Source organism: Ictalurus punctatus, unplaced genomic scaffold (assembly GCF_001660625.3).
Source record: "Ictalurus punctatus breed USDA103 unplaced genomic scaffold, Coco_2.0 Super-Scaffold_100046, whole genome shotgun sequence".
Classification (NCBI taxonomy): Eukaryota; Metazoa; Chordata; class Actinopteri; order Siluriformes; family Ictaluridae; genus Ictalurus; species Ictalurus punctatus.
In genome coordinates this window covers 5,268,330-5,287,547 of record NW_026521087.1, presented here as the reverse complement: position 1 = coordinate 5,287,547, position 19,218 = coordinate 5,268,330, and the positions used below count along the sequence as shown (strand labels likewise).

Genomic DNA, 19,218 nt, shown 5'->3' with positions numbered 1-19,218 from the left:
TAAGTTGTCCGAATGTGTTCATGTAAACTAGTAAAGGCTCTATTTACTTGACTGGAGTAAATGTACTGAAGAGGGCGTCCACGTGCGGAAACCCGAGAATATAAACGAGACTGCAAAGTTGTTGTCGAAGAAGGGTCTGACACGGACAAACGCGCCCGTCGGCTCCAGTACAATAGCCTAGCGTTTCCTTGAATCACTTGAAGGCGTCGGACTCTAAGTCCGACGGGGTTTTCTTGCGCAGGTATGAACCCTGCTCGCAGCTTTGTCAGCTGTAGGTGACAAGTCACTGGTGCTCAGTCTCCTGCTGTTTGTCTAAAGCAAATTGGCACAAACAGAGTGTTTAATTGGCAAAACTTTGAATCCACTTGCAAGGCCTGCTTTCTTGAACCACATAAAGCGGGAGAGCCGTCTATTAGCGGAGTGATTTGATCTGGTGCGGTAAGGGCAGAAAAATCTGAAACAAAAGGAGAGTATATGCGTCGCATGGAAACTATGGCTCACCGCGGACAGAATGGCACTCGAGCCGTGAAATCCTGGAATGTTGAGACCATGAGCGACCAAAAACGTAAATGAGCCTTGGAGTCCCTCTTAAGCCTTGTCTCATGCTCCGTCGCGGGTACGGCTGGTGAAGAAGGTTGGCACATTCAAACGATCGAAACATAAACCATCAGAACATAAATGAACCAAGGAAATGCACTTAAGCCTTGTCTCACGCTCCCTTCCTCTGATGGCCAGGAGAAAATGGCACTGGACTTGGGGTCTCCCCTATGCAAGTCCAAGCCCGCTCAAGGCATGTCAACGGTCTGTGTCAACTAACGCGCGTGCACTAACTTGCCGACTGCATGGAGAAAAGGGCACTGGACTCGAACTACACTGGGGTTTCACCTGTGCAACTTGAAACCTGTTATGAAACTGTGTCGTAATGCAGAGCGAACTCTATTCAGATGAGCAGGACAGCACCTTGGCATTCACCAAACAGGCTTGTGCAAAACAAATTTTCTCTCCTAGGAAAATGCTTTGACGTAACGTAAGTCGTCCGAATGTGTTCATGTAAACTAGTAAAGGCTCTATTTACTTGACTGGAGTAAATGTACTGAAGAGGGCGTCCACGTGCGGAAACCCGAGAATATAAACGAGACTGCAAAGTTGTTGTCGAAGAAGGGTCTGACACGGACAAACGCGCCCGTCGGCTCCAGTACAATAGCCTAGCGTTTCCTTGAATCACTTGAAGGCGTCGGACTCTAAGTCCGACGGGGTTTTCTTGCGCAGGTATGAACCCTGCTCGCAGCTTTGTCAGCTGTAGGTGACAAGTCACTGGTGCTCAGTCTCCTGCTGTTTGTCTAAAGCAAATTGGCACAAACAGAGTGTTTAATTGGCAAAACTTTGAATCCACTTGCAAGGCCTGCTTTCTTGAACCACATAAAGCGGGAGAGCCGTCTATTAGCGGAGTGATTTGATCTGGTGCGGTAAGGGCAGAAAAATCTGAAACAAAAGGAGAGTATATGCGTCGCATGGAAACTATGGCTCACCGCGGACAGAATGGCACTCGAGCCGTGAAATCCTGGAATGTTGAGACCATGAGCGACCAAAAACGTAAATGAGCCTTGGAGTCCCTCTTAAGCCTTGTCTCATGCTCCGTCGCGGGTACGGCTGGTGAAGAAGGTTGGCACATTCAAACGATCGAAACATAAACCATCAGAACATAAATGAACCAAGGAAATGCACTTAAGCCTTGTCTCACGCTCCCTTCCTCTGATGGCCAGGAGAAAATGGCACTGGACTTGGGGTCTCCCCTACGCAAGTCCAAGCCCGCTCAAGGCATGTCAACGGTCTGTGTCAACTAACGCGCGTGCACTAACTTGCCGACTGCGTGGAGAAAAGGGCACTGGACTGGAACTACACTGGGGTTTCACCTGTGCAACTTGAAGCCTGTTATGAAACTGTGTCGTAATGCAGAGCGAACTCTATTCAGATGAGCAGGAAAGCACCTTGGCATTCACCAAACAGGCTTGTGCAAAACAAATTTTCTCTCCTAGGAAAATGCTTTGACGTAACGTAAATCGTCCGAATGTGTTCATGTAAACTAATAAAGGCTCTATTTACTTGACTGGAGTAAATGTACTGAAGAGGGCGTCCACGTGCGGAAACCCGAGAATATAAACGAGACTGCAAAGTTGTTGTCGAAGAAGGGTCTGACACGGACAATCGCGCCCGTCGGCTCCAGTACAATAGCCTAGCGTTTCCTTGAATCACTTGAAGGCGTCGGACTCTAAGTCCGACGGGGTTTTCTTGCGCAGGTATGAACCCTGCTCGCAGCTTTGTCAGCTGTAGGTGACAAGTCACTGGTGCTCAGTCTCCTGCTGTTTGTCTAAAGCAAATTGGCACAAACAGAGTGTTTACTTGGCAAAACTTTGAATCCACTTGCAAGGCCTGCTTTCTTGAACTACATAAAGCGGGAGAGCCGTCTATTAGCGGAGTGATTTGATCTGGTGCGGTAAGGGCAGAAAAATCTGAAACAAAAGGAGAGTATATGCGTCGCATGGAAACTATGGCTCACCGCGGACAGAATGGCACTCGGCTGAGCAAACAGGGCCCGTGGCTTTCATACAGTCGGGCCTAATGCAAAACGAGCTCCCCGTCGGGGAATCGAACCCCGGTCTTCCGCGTGACAGGCGGAGATACTGTCCACTATACTAACGAGGAAAGCCTGACGGGCTGTGGAAAGACCCGTGACATCCTGGAATGTTGAGACCATGAGCGACCAAAAACGTAAATGTGCCTTGGAGTCCCTCTTAAGCCTTGTCTCATGCTCCGTCGCGGGTACGGCTGGTGAAGAAGGTTGGCACATTCAAACGATCGAAACATAAACCATCAGAACATAAATGAACCAAGGAAATGCACTTAAGCCTTGTCTCACGCTCCCTTCCTCTGATGGCCAGGAGAAAATGGCACTGGACTTGGGGTCTCCCCTACGCAAGTCCAAGCCCGCTCAAGGCATGTCAACGGTCTGTGTCAACTAACGCGCGTGCACTAACTTGCCGACTGCGTGGAGAAAAGGGCACTGGACTGGAACTACACTGGGGTTTCACCTGTGCAACTTGAAGCCTGTTATGAAACTGTGTCGTAATGCAGAGCGAACTCTATTCAGATGAGCAGGAAAGCACCTTGGCATTCACCAAACAGGCTTGTGCAAAACAAATTTTCTCTCCTAGGAAAATGCTTTGACGTAAAGTAAGTCGTCCGAATGTGTTCATGTAAACTAGTAAAGGCTCTAATTACTTGACTGGAGTAAATGTGCTGAAGAGGGCGTCCACGTGCGGAAACCCGAGAATATAAACGAGACTGCAAAGTTGTTGTCGAAGAAGGGTCTGACACGGACAATCGCGCCCGTCGGCTCCAGTACAATAGCCTAGCGTTTCCTTGAATCACTTGAAGGCGTCGGACTCTAAGTCCGACGGGGTTTTCTTGCGCAGGTATGAACCCTGCTCGCAGCTTTGTCAGCTGTAGGTGACAAGTCACTGGTGCTCAGTCTCCTGCTGTTTGTCTAAAGCAAATTGGCACAAACAGAGTGTTTAATTGGCAAAACTTTGAATCCACTTGCAAGGCCTGCTTTCTTGAACCACATAAAGCGGGAGAGCCGTCTATTAGCGGAGTGATTTGATCTGGTGCGGTAAGGGCAGAAAAATCTGAAACAAAAGGAGAGTATATGCGTCGCATGGAAACTATGGCTCACCGCGGACAGAATGGCACTCGAGCCGTGAAATCCTGGAATGTTGAGACCATGAGCGACCAAAAACGTAAATGAGCCTTGGAGTCCCTCTTAAGCCTTGTCTCATGCTCCGTCGCGGGTACGGCTGGTGAAGAAGGTTGGCACATTCAAACGATCGAAACATAAACCACCAGAACATAAATGAACCAAGGAAATGCACTTAAGCCTTGTCTCACGCTCCCTTCCTCTGATGGCCAGGAGAAAATGGCACTGGACTTGGGGTCTCCCCTACGCAAGTCCAAGCCCGCTCAAGGCATGTCAACGGTCTGTGTCAACTAACGCGCTTGCACTAACTTGCCGACTGCGTGGAGAAAAGGGCACTGGACTGGAACTACACTGGGGTTTCACCCGTGCAACTTGAAACCTGTTATGAAACTGTGTCGTAATGCAGAGCGAACTCTATTCAGATGAGCAGGAAAGCACCTTGGCATTCACCAAACAGGCTTGTGCAAAACAAATTTTCTCTCCTAGGAAAATGCTTTGACGTAACGTAAGTCGTCCGAATGTGTTCATGTAAACTAGTAAAGGCTCTAATTACTTGACTGGAGTAAATGTACTGAAGAGGGCGTCCACGTGCGGAAACCCGAGAATATAAACGAGACTGCAAAGTTGTTGTCGAAGAAGGGTCTGACACGGACAATCGCGCCCGTCGGCTCCAGTACAATAGCCTAGCGTTTCCTTCGCGTGCACTAACTTGCCGACTGCATGGAGAAAAGGGCACTGGACTCGAACTACACTGGGGTTTCACCTGTGCAACTTGAAACCTGTTATGAAACTGTGTCGTAATGCAGAGCGAACTCTATTCAGATGAGCAGGACAGCACCTTGGCATTCACCAAACTGGCTTGTGCAAAACAAATTTTCTCTCCTAGGAAAATGCTTTGACGTAACGTAAGTCGTCCGAATGTGTTCATGTAAACTAGTAAAGGCTCTATTTACTTGACTGGAGTAAATGTACTGAAGAGGGCGTCCACGTGCGGAAACCCGAGAATATAAACGAGACTGCAAAGTTGTTGTCGAAGAAGGGTCTGACACGGACAAACGCGCCCGTCGGCTCCAGTACAATAGCCTAGCGTTTCCTTGAATCACTTGAAGGCGTCGGACTCTAAGTCCGACGGGGTTTTCTTGCGCAGGTATGAACCCTGCTCGCAGCTTTGTCAGCTGTAGGTGACAAGTCACTGGTGCTCAGTCTCCTGCTGTTTGTCTAAAGCAAATTGGCACAAACAGAGTGTTTAATTGGCAAAACTTTGAATCCACTTGCAAGGCCTGCTTTCTTGAACCACATAAAGCGGGAGAGCCGTCTATTAGCGGAGTGATTTGATCTGGTGCGGTAAGGGCAGAAAAATCTGAAACAAAAGGAGAGTATATGCGTCGCATGGAAACTATGGCTCACCGCGGACAGAATGGCACTCGAGCCGTGAAATCCTGGAATGTTGAGACCATGAGCGACCAAAAACGTAAATGAGCCTTGGAGTCCCTCTTAAGCCTTGTCTCATGCTCCGTCGCGGGTACGGCTGGTGAAGAAGGTTGGCACATTCAAACGATCGAAACATAAACCATCAGAACATAAATGAACCAAGGAAATGCACTTAAGCCTTGTCTCACGCTCCCTTCCTCTGATGGCCAGGAGAAAATGGCACTGGACTTGGGGTCTCCCCTACGCAAGTCCAAGCCCGCTCAAGGCATGTCAACGGTCTGTGTCAACTAACGCGCGTGCACTAACTTGCCGACTGCATGGAGAAAAGGGCACTGGACTCGAACTACACTGGGGTTTCACCTGTGCAACTTGAAACCTGTTATGAAACTGTGTCGTAATGCAGAGCGAACTCTATTCAGATGAGCAGGACAGCACCTTGGCATTCACCAAACAGGCTTGTGCAAAACAAATTTTCTCTCCTAGGAAAATGCTTTGACGTAACGTAAGTCGTCCGAATGTGTTCATGTAAACTAGTAAAGGCTCTATTTACTTGACTGGAGTAAATGTACTGAAGAGGGCGTCCACGTGCGGAAACCCGAGAATATAAACGAGACTGCAAAGTTGTTGTCGAAGAAGGGTCTGACACGGACAAACGCGCCCGTCGGCTCCAGTACAATAGCCTAGCGTTTCCTTGAATCACTTGAAGGCGTCGGACTCTAAGTCCGACGGGGTTTTCTTGCGCAGGTATGAACCCTGCTCGCAGCTTTGTCAGCTGTAGGTGACAAGTCACTGGTGCTCAGTCTCCTGCTGTTTGTCTAAAGCAAATTGGCACAAACAGAGTGTTTAATTGGCAAAACTTTGAATCCACTTGCAAGGCCTGCTTTCTTGAACCACATAAAGCGGGAGAGCCGTCTATTAGCGGAGTGATTTGATCTGGTGCGGTAAGGGCAGAAAAATCTGAAACAAAAGGAGAGTATATGCGTCGCATGGAAAGTATGGCTCACCGCGGACAGAATGGCACTCGAGCCGTGAAATCTTGGAATGTTGAGACCATGAGCGACCAAAAACGTAAATGAGCCTTGGAGTCCCTCTTAAGCCTTGTCTCATGCTCCGTCGCGGGTACGGCTGGTGAAGAAGGTTGGCACATTCAAACGATCGAAACATAAACCATCAGAACATAAATGAACCAAGGAAATGCACTTAAGCCTTGTCTCACGCTCCCTTCCTCTGATGGCCAGGAGAAAATGGCACTGGACTTGGGGTCTCCCCTACGCAAGTCCAAGCCCGCTCAAGGCATGTCAACGGTCTGTGTCAACTAACGCGCGTGCACTAACTTGCCGACTGCGTGGAGAAAAGGGCACTGGACTGGAACTACACTGGGGTTTCACCTGTGCAACTTGAAGCCTGTTATGAAACTGTGTCGTAATGCAGAGCGAACTCTATTCAGATGAGCAGGAAAGCACCTTGGCATTCACCAAACAGGCTTGTGCAAAACAAATTTTCTCTCCTAGGAAAATGCTTTGACGTAACGTAAGTCGTCCGAATGTGTTCATGTAAACTAGTAAAGGCTCTAATTACTTGACTGGAGTAAATGTACTGAAGAGGGCGTCCACGTGCGGAAACCCGAGAATATAAACGAGACTGCAAAGTTGTTGTCGAAGAAGGGTCTGACACGGACAATCGCGCCCGTCGACTCCAGTACAATAGCCTAGCGTTTCCTTCGCGTGCACTAACTTGCCGACTGCATGGAGAAAAGGGCACTGGACTCGAACTACACTGGGGTTTCACCTGTGCAACTTGAAACCTGTTATGAAACTGTGTCGTAATGCAGAGCGAACTCTATTCAGATGAGCAGGACAGCACCTTGGCATTCACCAAACAGGCTTGTGCAAAACAAATTTTCTCTCCTAGGAAAATGCTTTGACGTAACGTAAGTCGTCCGAATGTGTTCATGTAAACTAGTAAAGGCTCTATTTACTTGACTGGAGTAAATGTACTGAAGAGGGCGTCCACGTGCGGAAACCCGAGAATATAAACGAGACTGCAAAGTTGTTGTCGAAGAAGGGTCTGACACGGACAAACGCGCCCGTCGGCTCCAGTACAATAGCCTAGCGTTTCCTTGAATCACTTGAAGGCGTCGGACTCTAAGTCCGACGGGGTTTTCTTGCGCAGGTATGAACCCTGCTCGCAGCTTTGTCAGCTGTAGGTGACAAGTCACTGGTGCTCAGTCTCCTGCTGTTTGTCTAAAGCAAATTGGCACAAACAGAGTGTTTAATTGGCAAAACTTTGAATCCACTTGCAAGGCCTGCTTTCTTGAACCACATAAAGCGGGAGAGCCGTCTATTAGCGGAGTGATTTGATCTGGTGCGGTAAGGGCAGAAAAATCTGAAACAAAAGGAGAGTATATGCGTCGCATGGAAACTATGGCTCACCGCGGACAGAATGGCACTCGAGCCGTGAAATCCTGGAATGTTGAGACCATGAGCGACCAAAAACGTAAATGAGCCTTGGAGTCCCTCTTAAGCCTTGTCTCATGCTCCGTCGCGGGTACGGCTGGTGAAGAAGGTTGGCACATTCAAACGATCGAAACATAAACCATCAGAACATAAATGAACCAAGGAAATGCACTTAAGCCTTGTCTCACGCTCCCTTCCTCTGATGGCCAGGAGAAAATGGCACTGGACTTGGGGTCTCCCCTATGCAAGTCCAAGCCCGCTCAAGGCATGTCAACGGTCTGTGTCAACTAACGCGCGTGCACTAACTTGCCGACTGCATGGAGAAAAGGGCACTGGACTCGAACTACACTGGGGTTTCACCTGTGCAACTTGAAACCTGTTATGAAACTGTGTCGTAATGCAGAGCGAACTCTATTCAGATGAGCAGGACAGCACCTTGGCATTCACCAAACAGGCTTGTGCAAAACAAATTTTCTCTCCTAGGAAAATGCTTTGACGTAACGTAAGTCGTCCGAATGTGTTCATGTAAACTAGTAAAGGCTCTATTTACTTGACTGGAGTAAATGTACTGAAGAGGGCGTCCACGTGCGGAAACCCGAGAATATAAACGAGACTGCAAAGTTGTTGTCGAAGAAGGGTCTGACACGGACAAACGCGCCCGTCGGCTCCAGTACAATAGCCTAGCGTTTCCTTGAATCACTTGAAGGCGTCGGACTCTAAGTCCGACGGGGTTTTCTTGCGCAGGTATGAACCCTGCTCGCAGCTTTGTCAGCTGTAGGTGACAAGTCACTGGTGCTCAGTCTCCTGCTGTTTGTCTAAAGCAAATTGGCACAAACAGAGTGTTTAATTGGCAAAACTTTGAATCCACTTGCAAGGCCTGCTTTCTTGAACCACATAAAGCGGGAGAGCCGTCTATTAGCGGAGTGATTTGATCTGGTGCGGTAAGGGCAGAAAAATCTGAAACAAAAGGAGAGTATATGCGTCGCATGGAAAGTATGGCTCACCGCGGACAGAATGGCACTCGAGCCGTGAAATCTTGGAATGTTGAGACCATGAGCGACCAAAAACGTAAATGAGCCTTGGAGTCCCTCTTAAGCCTTGTCTCATGCTCCGTCGCGGGTACGGCTGGTGAAGAAGGTTGGCACATTCAAACGATCGAAACATAAACCATCAGAACATAAATGAACCAAGGAAATGCACTTAAGCCTTGTCTCACGCTCCCTTCCTCTGATGGCCAGGAGAAAATGGCACTGGACTTGGGGTCTCCCCTACGCAAGTCCAAGCCCGCTCAAGGCATGTCAACGGTCTGTGTCAACTAACGCGCGTGCACTAACTTGCCGACTGCGTGGAGAAAAGGGCACTGGACTGGAACTACACTGGGGTTTCACCTGTGCAACTTGAAGCCTGTTATGAAACTGTGTCGTAATGCAGAGCGAACTCTATTCAGATGAGCAGGACAGCACCTTGGCATTCACCAAACAGGCTTGTGCAAAACAAATTTTCTCTCCTAGGAAAATGCTTTGACGTAACGTAAGTCGTCCGAATGTGTTCATGTAAACTAGTAAAGGCTCTAATTACTTGACTGGAGTAAATGTACTGAAGAGGGCGTCCACGTGCGGAAACCCGAGAATATAAACGAGACTGCAAAGTTGTTGTCGAAGAAGGGTCTGACACGGACAATCGCGCCCGTCGGCTCCAGTACAATAGCCTAGCGTTTCCTTGAATCACTTGAAGGCATCGGACTCTAAGTCCGACGGGGTTTTCTTGCGCAGGTATGAACCCTGCTCGCAGCTTTGTCAGCTGTAGGTGACAAGTCACTGGTGCTCAGTCTCCTGCTTTTTGTCTAAAGCAAATTGGCACAAACAGAGTGTTTAATTGGCAAAACTTTGAATCCACTTGCAAGGCCTGCTTTCTTGAACCACATAAAGCGGGAGAGCCGTCTATTAGCGGAGTGATTTGATCTGGTGCGGTAAGGGCAGAAAAATCTGAAACAAAAGGAGAGTATATGCGTCGCATGGAAACTATGGCTCACCGCGGACAGAATGGCACTCGGCTGACAAACAGGGCCCGTGGCTTTCATACAGTCGGGCCTAATGCAAAACGAGCTCCCCGTCGGGGAATCGAACCCCGGTCTTCCACGTGACAGGCAGAGAAACTGTACACTATACTAACGAGGAAAGCCTGAAGGGCTGTGGGAAGACCCGTGACAACCTGGAATGTTGAGACCATGAGCGACCAAAAACGTAAATGAGCCTTGGAGTCCCTCTTAAGCCTTGTATCATGCTCCGTCGCGGGTACGGCTGGTGAAGAAGGTTGGCACATTCAAACGATCGAAACATAAACCATCAGAACATAAATGAACCAAGGAAATGCACTTAAGCCTTGTCTCACGCTCCCTTCCTCTGATGGCCAGGAGAAAATGGCACTGGACTTGGGGTCTCCCCTACGCAAGTCCAAGCCCGCTCAAGGCATGTCAACGGTCTGTGTCAACTAACGCGCGTGCACTAACTTGCCGACTGCGTGGAGAAAAGGGCACTGGACTCGAACTACACTGGGGTTTCACCTGTGCAACTTGAAACCTGTTATGAAACTGTGTCGTAATGCAGAGCGAACTCTATTCAGATGAGCAGGACAGCACCTTGGCATTCACCAAACAGGCTTGTGCAAAACAAATTTTCTCTCCTAGGAAAATGCTTTGACGTAACGTAAGTCGTCCGAATGTGTTCATGTAAACTAGTAAAGGCTCTATTTACTTGACTGGAGTAAATGTACTGAAGAGGGCGTCCACGTGCGGAAACCCGAGAATATAAACGAGACTGCAAAGTTGTTGTCGAAGAAGGGTCTGACACGGACAAACGCGCCCGTCGGCTCCAGTACAATAGCCTAGCGTTTCCTTGAATCACTTGAAGGCGTCGGACTCTAAGTCCGACGGGGTTTTCTTGCGCAGGTATGAACCCTGCTCGCAGCTTTGTCAGCTGTAGGTGACAAGTCACTGGTGCTCAGTCTCCTGGTGTTTGTCTAAAGCAAATTGGCACAAACAGAGTGTTTAATTGGCAAAACTTTGAATCCACTTGCAAGGCCTGCTTTCTTGAACCACATAAAGCGGGAGAGCCGTCTATTAGCGGAGTGATTTGATCTGGTGCGGTAAGGGCAGAAAAATCTGAAACAAAAGGAGAGTATATGCGTCGCATGGAAACTATGGCTCACCGCGGACAGAATGGCACTCGAGCCGTGAAATCCTGGAATGTTGAGACCATGAGCGACCAAAAACGTAAATGAGCCTTGGAGTCCCTCTTAAGCCTTGTCTCATGCTCCGTCGCGGGTACGGCTGGTGAAGAAGGTTGGCACATTCAAACGATCGAAACATAAACCATCAGAACATAAATGAACCAAGGAAATGCACTTAAGCCTTGTCTCACGCTCCCTTCCTCTGATGGCCAGGAGAAAATGGCACTGGACTTGGGGTCTCCCCTACGCAAGTCCAAGCCCGCTCAAGGCATGTCAACGGTCTGTGTCAACTAACGCGCGTGCACTAACTTGCCGACTGCGTGGAGAAAAGGGCACTGGACTGGAACTACACTGGGGTTTCACCCGTGCAACTTGAAGCCTGTTATGAAACTGTGTCGTAATGCAGAGCGAACTCTATTCAGATGAGCAGGACAGCACCTTGGCATTCACCAAACAGGCTTGTGCAAAACAAATTTTCTCTCCTAGGAAAATGCTTTGACGTAACGTAAGTCGTCCGAATGTGTTCATGTAAACTAGTAAAGGCTCTAATTACTTGACTGGAGTAAATGTACTGAAGAGGGCGTCCACGTGCGGAAACCCGAGAATATAAACGAGACTGCAAAGTTGTTGTCGAAGAAGGGTCTGACACGGACAATCGCGCCCGTCGGCTCCAGTACAATAGCCTAGCGTTTCCTTGAATCACTTGAAGGCGTCGGACTCTAAGTCCGACGGGGTTTTCTTGCGCAGGTATGAACCCTGCTCGCAGCTTTGTCAGCTGTAGGTGACAAGTCACTGGTGCTCAGTCTCCTGCTTTTTGTCTAAAGCAAATTGGCACAAACAGAGTGTTTAATTGGCAAAACTTTGAATCCACTTGCAAGGCCTGCTTTCTTGAACCACATAAAGCGGGAGAGCCGTCTATTAGCGGAGTGATTTGATCTGGTGCGGTAAGGGCAGAAAAATCTGAAACAAAAGGAGAGTATATGCGTCGCATGGAAACTATGGCTCACCGCGGACAGAATGGCACTCGAGCCGTGAAATCCTGGAATGTTGAGACCATGAGCGACCAAAAACGTAAATGAGCCTTGGAGTCCCTCTTAAGCCTTGTCTCATGCTCCGTCGCGGGTACGGCTGGTGAAGAAGGTTGGCACATTCAAACGATCGAAACATAAACCATCAGAACATAAATCAACCAAGGAAATGCACTTAAGCCTTGTCTCACGCTCCCTTCCTCTGATGGCCAGGAGAAAATGGCACTGGACTTGGGGTCTCCCCTACGCAAGTCCAAGCCCGCTCAAGGCATGTCAACGGTCTGTGTCAACTAACGCGCGTGCACTAACTTGCCGACTGCGTGGAGAAAAGGGCACTGGACTCGAACTACACTGGGGTTTCACCTGTGCAACTTGAAACCTGTTATGAAACTGTGTCGTAATGCAGAGCGAACTCTATTCAGATGAGCAGGACAGCACCTTGGCATTCACCAAACTGGCTTGTGCAAAACAAATTTTCTCTCCTAGGAAAATGCTTTGACGTAACGTAAGTCGTCCGAATGTGTTCATGTAAACTAGTAAAGGCTCTATTTACTTGACTGGAGTAAATGTACTGAAGAGGGCGTCCACGTGCGGAAACCCGAGAATATAAACGAGACTGCAAAGTTGTTGTCGAAGAAGGGTCTGACACGGACAAACGCGCCCGTCGGCTCCAGTACAATAGCCTAGCGTTTCCTTGAATCACTTGAAGGCGTCGGACTCTAAGTCCGACGGGGTTTTCTTGCGCAGGTATGAACCCTGCTCGCAGCTTTGTCAGCTGTAGGTGACAAGTCACTGGTGCTCAGTCTCCTGCTGTTTGTCTAAAGCAAATTGGCACAAACAGAGTGTTTACTTGGCAAAACTTTGAATCCACTTGCAAGGCCTGCTTTCTTGAACCACATAAAGCGGGAGAGCCGTCTATTAGCGGAGTGATTTGATCTGGTGCGGTAAGGGCAGAAAAATCTGAAACAAAAGGAGAGTATATGCGTCGCATGGAAACTATGGCTCACCGCGGACAGAATGGCACTCGGCTGAGCAAACAGGGCCCGTGGCTTTCATACAGTCGGGCCTAATGCAAAACAAGCTCCCCGCCGGGGAATCGAACCCCGGACTTCCGCGTGACAGGCGGAGATACTGTCCACTATACTAACGAGGAAAGCCTGACGGGCTGTGGGAAGACCCGTGACATCCTGGAATGTTGAGACCATGAGCGACCAAAAACGTAAATGAGCCTTGGAGTCCCTCTTAAGCCTTGTCTCATGCTCCGTCGCGGGTACGGCTGGTGAAGAAGGTTGGCACATTCAAACGATCGAAACATAAACCACCAGAACATAAATGAACCAAGGAAATGCACTTAAGCCTTGTCTCACGCTCCCTTCCTCTGATGGCCAGGAGAAAATGGCACTGGACTTGGGGTCTCCCCTACGCAAGTCCAAGCCCGCTCAAGGCATGTCAACGGTCTGTGTCAACTAACGCGCGTGCACTAACTTGCCGACTGCGTGGAGAAAAGGGCACTGGACTCGAACTACACTGGGGTTTCACCCGTGCAACTTGAAACCTGTTATGAAACTGTGTCGTAATGCAGAGCGAACTCTATTCAGATGAGCAGGAAAGCACCTTGGCATTCACCAAACAGGCTTGTGCAAAACAAATTTTCTCTCCTAGGAAAATGCTTTGACGTAACGTAAGTCATCCGAATGTGTTCATGTAAACTAGTAAAGGCTCTAATTACTTGACTGGAGTAAATGTACTGAAGAGGGCGTCCACGTGCGGAAACCCGAGAATATAAACGAGACTGCAAAGTTGTTGTCGAAGAAGGGTCTGACACGGACAATCGCGCCCGTCGGCTCCAGTACAATAGCCTAGCGTTTCCTTCGCGTGCACTAACTTGCCGACTGCATGGAGAAAAGGGCACTGGACTCGAACTACACTGGGGTTTCACCTGTGCAACTTGAAACCTGTTATGAAACTGTGCCAAACAGGCTTGTGCAAAACAAATTTTCTCTCCTAGGAAAATGCTTTGACGTAACGTAAGTCGTCCGAATGTGTTCATGTAAACTAGTAAAGGCTCTAATTACTTGACTGGAGTAAATGTACTTAAGAGGGCGTCCACGTGTGGAAACCTAGGGTTAGGGTTAGGGGTTAGGGGGTTAGGGTTAGGGTTGGGGTTAGGGTTAGCGGTTAGGGTTATGGTTAGGTTTTTGAATTATTTATTTCTTATTTAAAGTCCCCTGTTTTAGGTTAAATGTGCACTGGCACATCTCCATCTTCCTTCTCTTTTGTCTTTTTAAATATTTTCAGTGTTTTATTCTGTCTTTTGTGTGTGAGGACTGATCTGTGTATTTATCAAAAATGGGTTATTTGGTTTTTAATGGCCTATATGTCTATCCTCTTCTGATCAAATGGACAGACTATTCAGGGTTAGAGTGAGGCTTAGGCTCAGGAATAAGATTCGAAAATGAGCAGATTGTTAGGCTTAGGGTTGGGGTCAGGCATGGGGTTCAAAGGTTAGGATTAGGGTCAGTAGTGGGATTCCAAGGTTATGGTTTGGGTTGGGGTTAGGGTCAATGATGGGGTTCAAAAAGGTTGGGTTTAGGGTTTAGGTTGTGGTCAGGCATAGGGTTCAAGAGTAGGGTCAGTAGTGGGGGTCCAAGGTTTTGGTTAGGGTTGGGGTTAGGGTCAGCGATGGGGTTCAGGGGTTAGGTTTAGGGTTAGGGTTAGGGGGTTAGGGTTAGGGTTAGGGGGGGGTTAGGGTTAGGGTTAGGGGGTTAGGGTTAGGGGTTAGGGTTAGGGGTTAGGGGTTAGGTTTTTGAATTATTTATTTCTTATTTAAAGTCCCCTGTTTTAGGTTAAATGTGCACTGGCACATCTCCATCTTCCTTCTCTTTTGTCTTTTTTTAATATTTTCAGTGTTTTATTCTGTCTTTTGTGTGTGAGGACTGATCTGTGTATTTATCAAAAAATGGGTTATTTGGTTTTTAATGGCCTATATGTCTATCCTCTTCTGATCAAAAGGACAGACTATTCAGGGTTAGAGTGAGGCTTAGGCTCAGGAATAAGATTCGAAAACGAGCAGATTGTTAGGCTTAGGGTTGGGGTCAGGCATGGGGTTCAAAGGTTAGGGTTAGGGTCAGTAGTGGGATTCCAAGGTTTTGGTTAGGGTTGGGGTTAGGGTCAGCGATGGGGTTCAAGGGTTAGGTTTAGGGTTAAGGTTAGGAGGTTAGGGTTAGGGGTTCGGGGTTAGGGTTAGGGTTAGGGGGGTTAGGGTTAGGGGGGTTAGGGTTAGGGGGGTTAGTGTTAGGGGTTAGGGTTAGGGGTTGGGGTTAGGGTTAGGGGTAGGGGTTAGGGTTAGGGGGCTAGGATTAGGGTTAGGGGTTAGGGTTAGGGATGGGGTTAGGGTTTGGGGTTTAGGGTTAGGGGTTTAGGGTTAGGGTTAGGGGTTAGGGTTAGGGGTTGTTAGGGGTTAGGGGGTTAGCAGTTAGGGTTAGGTTTAGGGTTCAGTTTGGGGTCCGGGTAGGGTTAGGGGGTTGGGATGGGGAATTGGGGATAAGGGATTGAGTTGTGTGTGAAATGGTTTTCCAAGTGCTTTGTTTTTCTCTTTTCTACAGGTTCGATACTGGATGATTGACTGGGGCTCTAAGGTAAGTGCTTAGAAAGTTAAGTGCCAATCCCACTCTGTGTGGTAGGGTGTAGTCTATAAGTGCTTTAATCCTTTCTGAAAAAAGAAAGGTAAGTGCTTCAACACGCATTTCATTCAATCCTCTAAAACACACAATAAAAATCAAACCATCAAAATCAAAAAGGTTTCCCTTGATCCCCTATTCCATCCTCCAATCTTCAAACATGTATTCTTTTTATTGTTGGATAATGTTATTCTATAGTTCCCTTTAGTACCTGAATTCCTTATTTATACTCTTAACCCATTCCTCAGCTTTACATATACGGAACTTAATCTCATGTTATGGTTTAAACCGATGTCCTACCATAAATTTCTACCCCTCTCATTGAGTCCCCCGGGAGTCCATGTTTTTAATCTGTGTATCCATTTGAACTCACTTCTTTTCCTTTGTTTACCTGTCCATGCCCTATTGGATTCCAACCCTGAAATTGTTAAATGATTTACACCGTGTTCTTTAAAATGGTTAATCAGTTTTGTATTTTTGTTGTACTTCTTCACGTCGTGTAGGTGTTGTTTTAACCTTACTACTAGTGCGTTTTTAGTTTCCCCAACATAGCGTTTCCGGCAATATGCGCATGTTATACAGTACACTATATTGTTTGTGTTCAAGTTTAGATTTTGTGTTATGGATGTGCCTGAAGCGTATTTTATTTTCCTATAATACATTTGCCATGGAGACCGCTGCCGGAGGGTTTTTGAGCTAAATCTGGAGCGGACCAAAATGTCCTTAAGGTTTTTGTTCTTTCTATACGCTGAAATGACTTTGAATTTTTGCAAGACCGGTAGTTGGTGTTGAGCGCATTCAAAATTGTATTTGACTTTTTTATTTAGGGCTAATGTTTGTTGATTATAGGTAGTTATTAACAGGATGACCTGTTGGGGGCCCGGCAGCAGGGTGACTGGAGGTGGAGTCTTTATTTCCCTCAGTGTTGTGGCTTTGATATGTCTTAAAAATCTACGACTGTAGCCCCTATGTCTAAGGGCTTTGAACAGAATTCGAGCGGTGTCGTGGAAATCGTTCTCATCCGTACAAATGCGATAGAACCGTATCAGTTGGGACTTGACTATCCCTTTGAACGTGTGCTTCGGATGAAAACTCGATTTGTGTAGAAGACTATGTGTATCTGTATTTTTGAAGTATACTTTGGTCTTGAGTGCCCTGGACTGCTCCACAGGATCACCCAAGAAAACCATGGTGTCTAAAAACTGGATGGATTCTCTATTAACGTTATGTTTTGATGTTCGGATGATGTGTGTTTGCGAGTAGGATGAATCGATCAAACTCCTCCATTCCGTGTTGCCAAACCCCAAAGATGTCATCCAGGTATCTGTAATAAACTAGGGGCTTAAATTTGCACCTGTCCAGAAGGGATGTTTCCCATTCCGCCATATATATGTTTGCATAGGCAGGTGCAAATTTTTTGCCCATGAATGCGAACTACTTTTGTTGATTTTTTTCACATAGTTAGACATAATATAGTACTAAGAAATGTTTCTGACCCAAAATATTACGAAATATGATTGTTTACATTAAAATGCAAAAGTTGATGAAAAAGTATGACAAGGTGAAAAAAGTGACATTTTATGTCTAGAAAGTCAGTTTTCATCAAAAGTACAATAACAAAAGTAGTTCGCATGCATCCTGTGTCTCCTTACACACTTGTGCTCTTTATCCGCTCAAAACGCTATAGAGCGAACGAGAAGGCGCTAGGAGCAAAGGAAAGTGGTTTTTCTAACAAACTCATATAATCAGTTGCCCGACCTACTCCAATTTGATTTTTTTCACATAGTTAGACATAATATAGTACTAAGAAATGTTTCTGACCCAAAATATTACGAAATATGATTGTTTACATTAAAATGCAAAAGTTGATGAAAAAGTATGATAAGGTGAAAAAAGTGACATTTTATGTCTAGAAAGTCAGTTTTCATCAAAAGTACAATAACAAAAGTAGTTCGCATACATCCTGTGTCTCCTTACACACTTGTGCTCTTTATCCGCTCAAAACGCTATAGAGCGAACGAGAAGGCGCTAGGAGCAAAGGAAAGTGGTTTTTCTAACAAACTCATATAATCAGTTGCCCGACCTACTCCAATTTGATTTTTTTCACATAGTTAGACATAATATAGTACTAAGAAATGTTTCTGACCCAAAATATTACGAAATATGATTGTTTACATTAAAATGCAAAAGTTGTTGAAAAAGTATGATAAGGCGAAAAAAGTGACATTTTATGTCTAGAAAGTCAGTTTTCTTCAAAAGTACAATAACAAAAGTAGTTCGCATTCATCCTGTGTCTCCTTACACACTTGTGCTCTTTATCCGCTCAAAACGCTATAGAGCGAACGAGAAGGCGCTAGGAGCAAAGGAAAGTGGTTTTTCTAACAAACTCATATAATCAGTTGCCCGACCTACTCCAATTTGATTTTTTTCACATAGTTAGACATAATATAGTACTAAGAAATGTTTCTGACCCAAAATATTACGAAATATGATTGTTTACATTAAAATGCAAAAGTTGTTGAAAAAGTATGATAAGGTGAAAAAAGTGACATTTTATGTCTAGAAAGTCAGTTTTCATCAAAAGTACAATAACAAAAGTAGTTCGCATACATCCTGTGTCTCCTTACACACTTGTGCTCTTTATCCGCTCAAAACGCTATAGAGCGAACGAGAAGGCGCTAGGAGCAAAGGAAAGTGGTTTTTCTAACAAACTCATATAATCAGTTGCCCGACCTACTCCAATTTGATTTTTTTCACATAGTTAGACATAATATAGTACTAAGAAATGTTTCTGACCCAAAATATTACGAAATATGATTGTTTACATTAAAATGCAAAAGTATGATAAGGTGAAAAAAGTGACATTTTATGTCTAGAAAGTCACTTTGAATCAAAAGTACAATAACAAAACTTATTCACATGCATCCTGTGTCCCCTTACACACTTGTGCTCTTTATCCGCTCAAAACGCTATACAGCGAACTAGAAGGCGCTAGGAGCAAAGGAAAGTGTTTTTTTCTAACAAACTCATATAATCAGTTGCCCGACCTACTCCAATTTGATTCTTTTCACATAGTTAGACATAATATAGTACTATGAAATGTTTCTGACCCAAAATATTATGAAATGCGATTGTTTACATTAAAATGCAAAAGTTGATGAAAAAGTATGATAAGGTGAAAAAAGTGACATTTTATGTCTAGAAAGTCACTTTTCATCAAAAGTACAATAACAAATCTAGTTCACATTCATCCTGTGTCCCCTTACACACTTGTGCTCTTTATCCGCTCAAAACGCTATACAGCGAACGAGAAGGCGCTAGGAGCAAAGGAAAGTGGTTTTTCTAACCACTCGAATGTTGGCTCGAATTTAGCCTATTACCCAAAAACATTTAAAACTCAACTTAGAAGCCAATACTCACATCTACCTCTGAGCCCAGTTGGAGATAGAAAAAATACACCAGCCGTGAGTGAGAAGAAGCAAGGGTCCAGCTTTATTGTTCCATTCCACCACACGAGATCCACACCGATGAGAATTCTCAAAAGTGATCTCAATACCCTGAGCTTAAGCTCCAGTATTTATACTGTATTTACACACTAGATAACCCATAGGTTTCCAGAAAAGGCCTATTTCACTTACCCA

The 19,218-nt window shown here is 46.2% G+C and overlaps 1 protein-coding gene and 2 non-coding genes across 17 annotated transcripts in view; 1 reads left to right on the top strand and 2 right to left on the bottom strand.

Moving 5' to 3' along the window:
• The window catches only part of LOC124627540 (NACHT, LRR and PYD domains-containing protein 3), a 285,770-nt gene that overhangs the window by 130,573 nt on the left and 135,979 nt on the right, over positions 1–19,218 (top strand). The gene's annotated exons all lie outside the window — the stretch shown is intronic.
• trnad-guc (transfer RNA aspartic acid (anticodon GUC)) lies at positions 2,632–2,703 on the bottom strand. The gene has a single exon. It is a non-coding gene; the product is annotated as a tRNA-Asp (tRNA).
• Positions 12,979–13,050, bottom strand: trnad-guc (transfer RNA aspartic acid (anticodon GUC)). Its single transcript has one exon. It is a non-coding gene; the product is annotated as a tRNA-Asp (tRNA).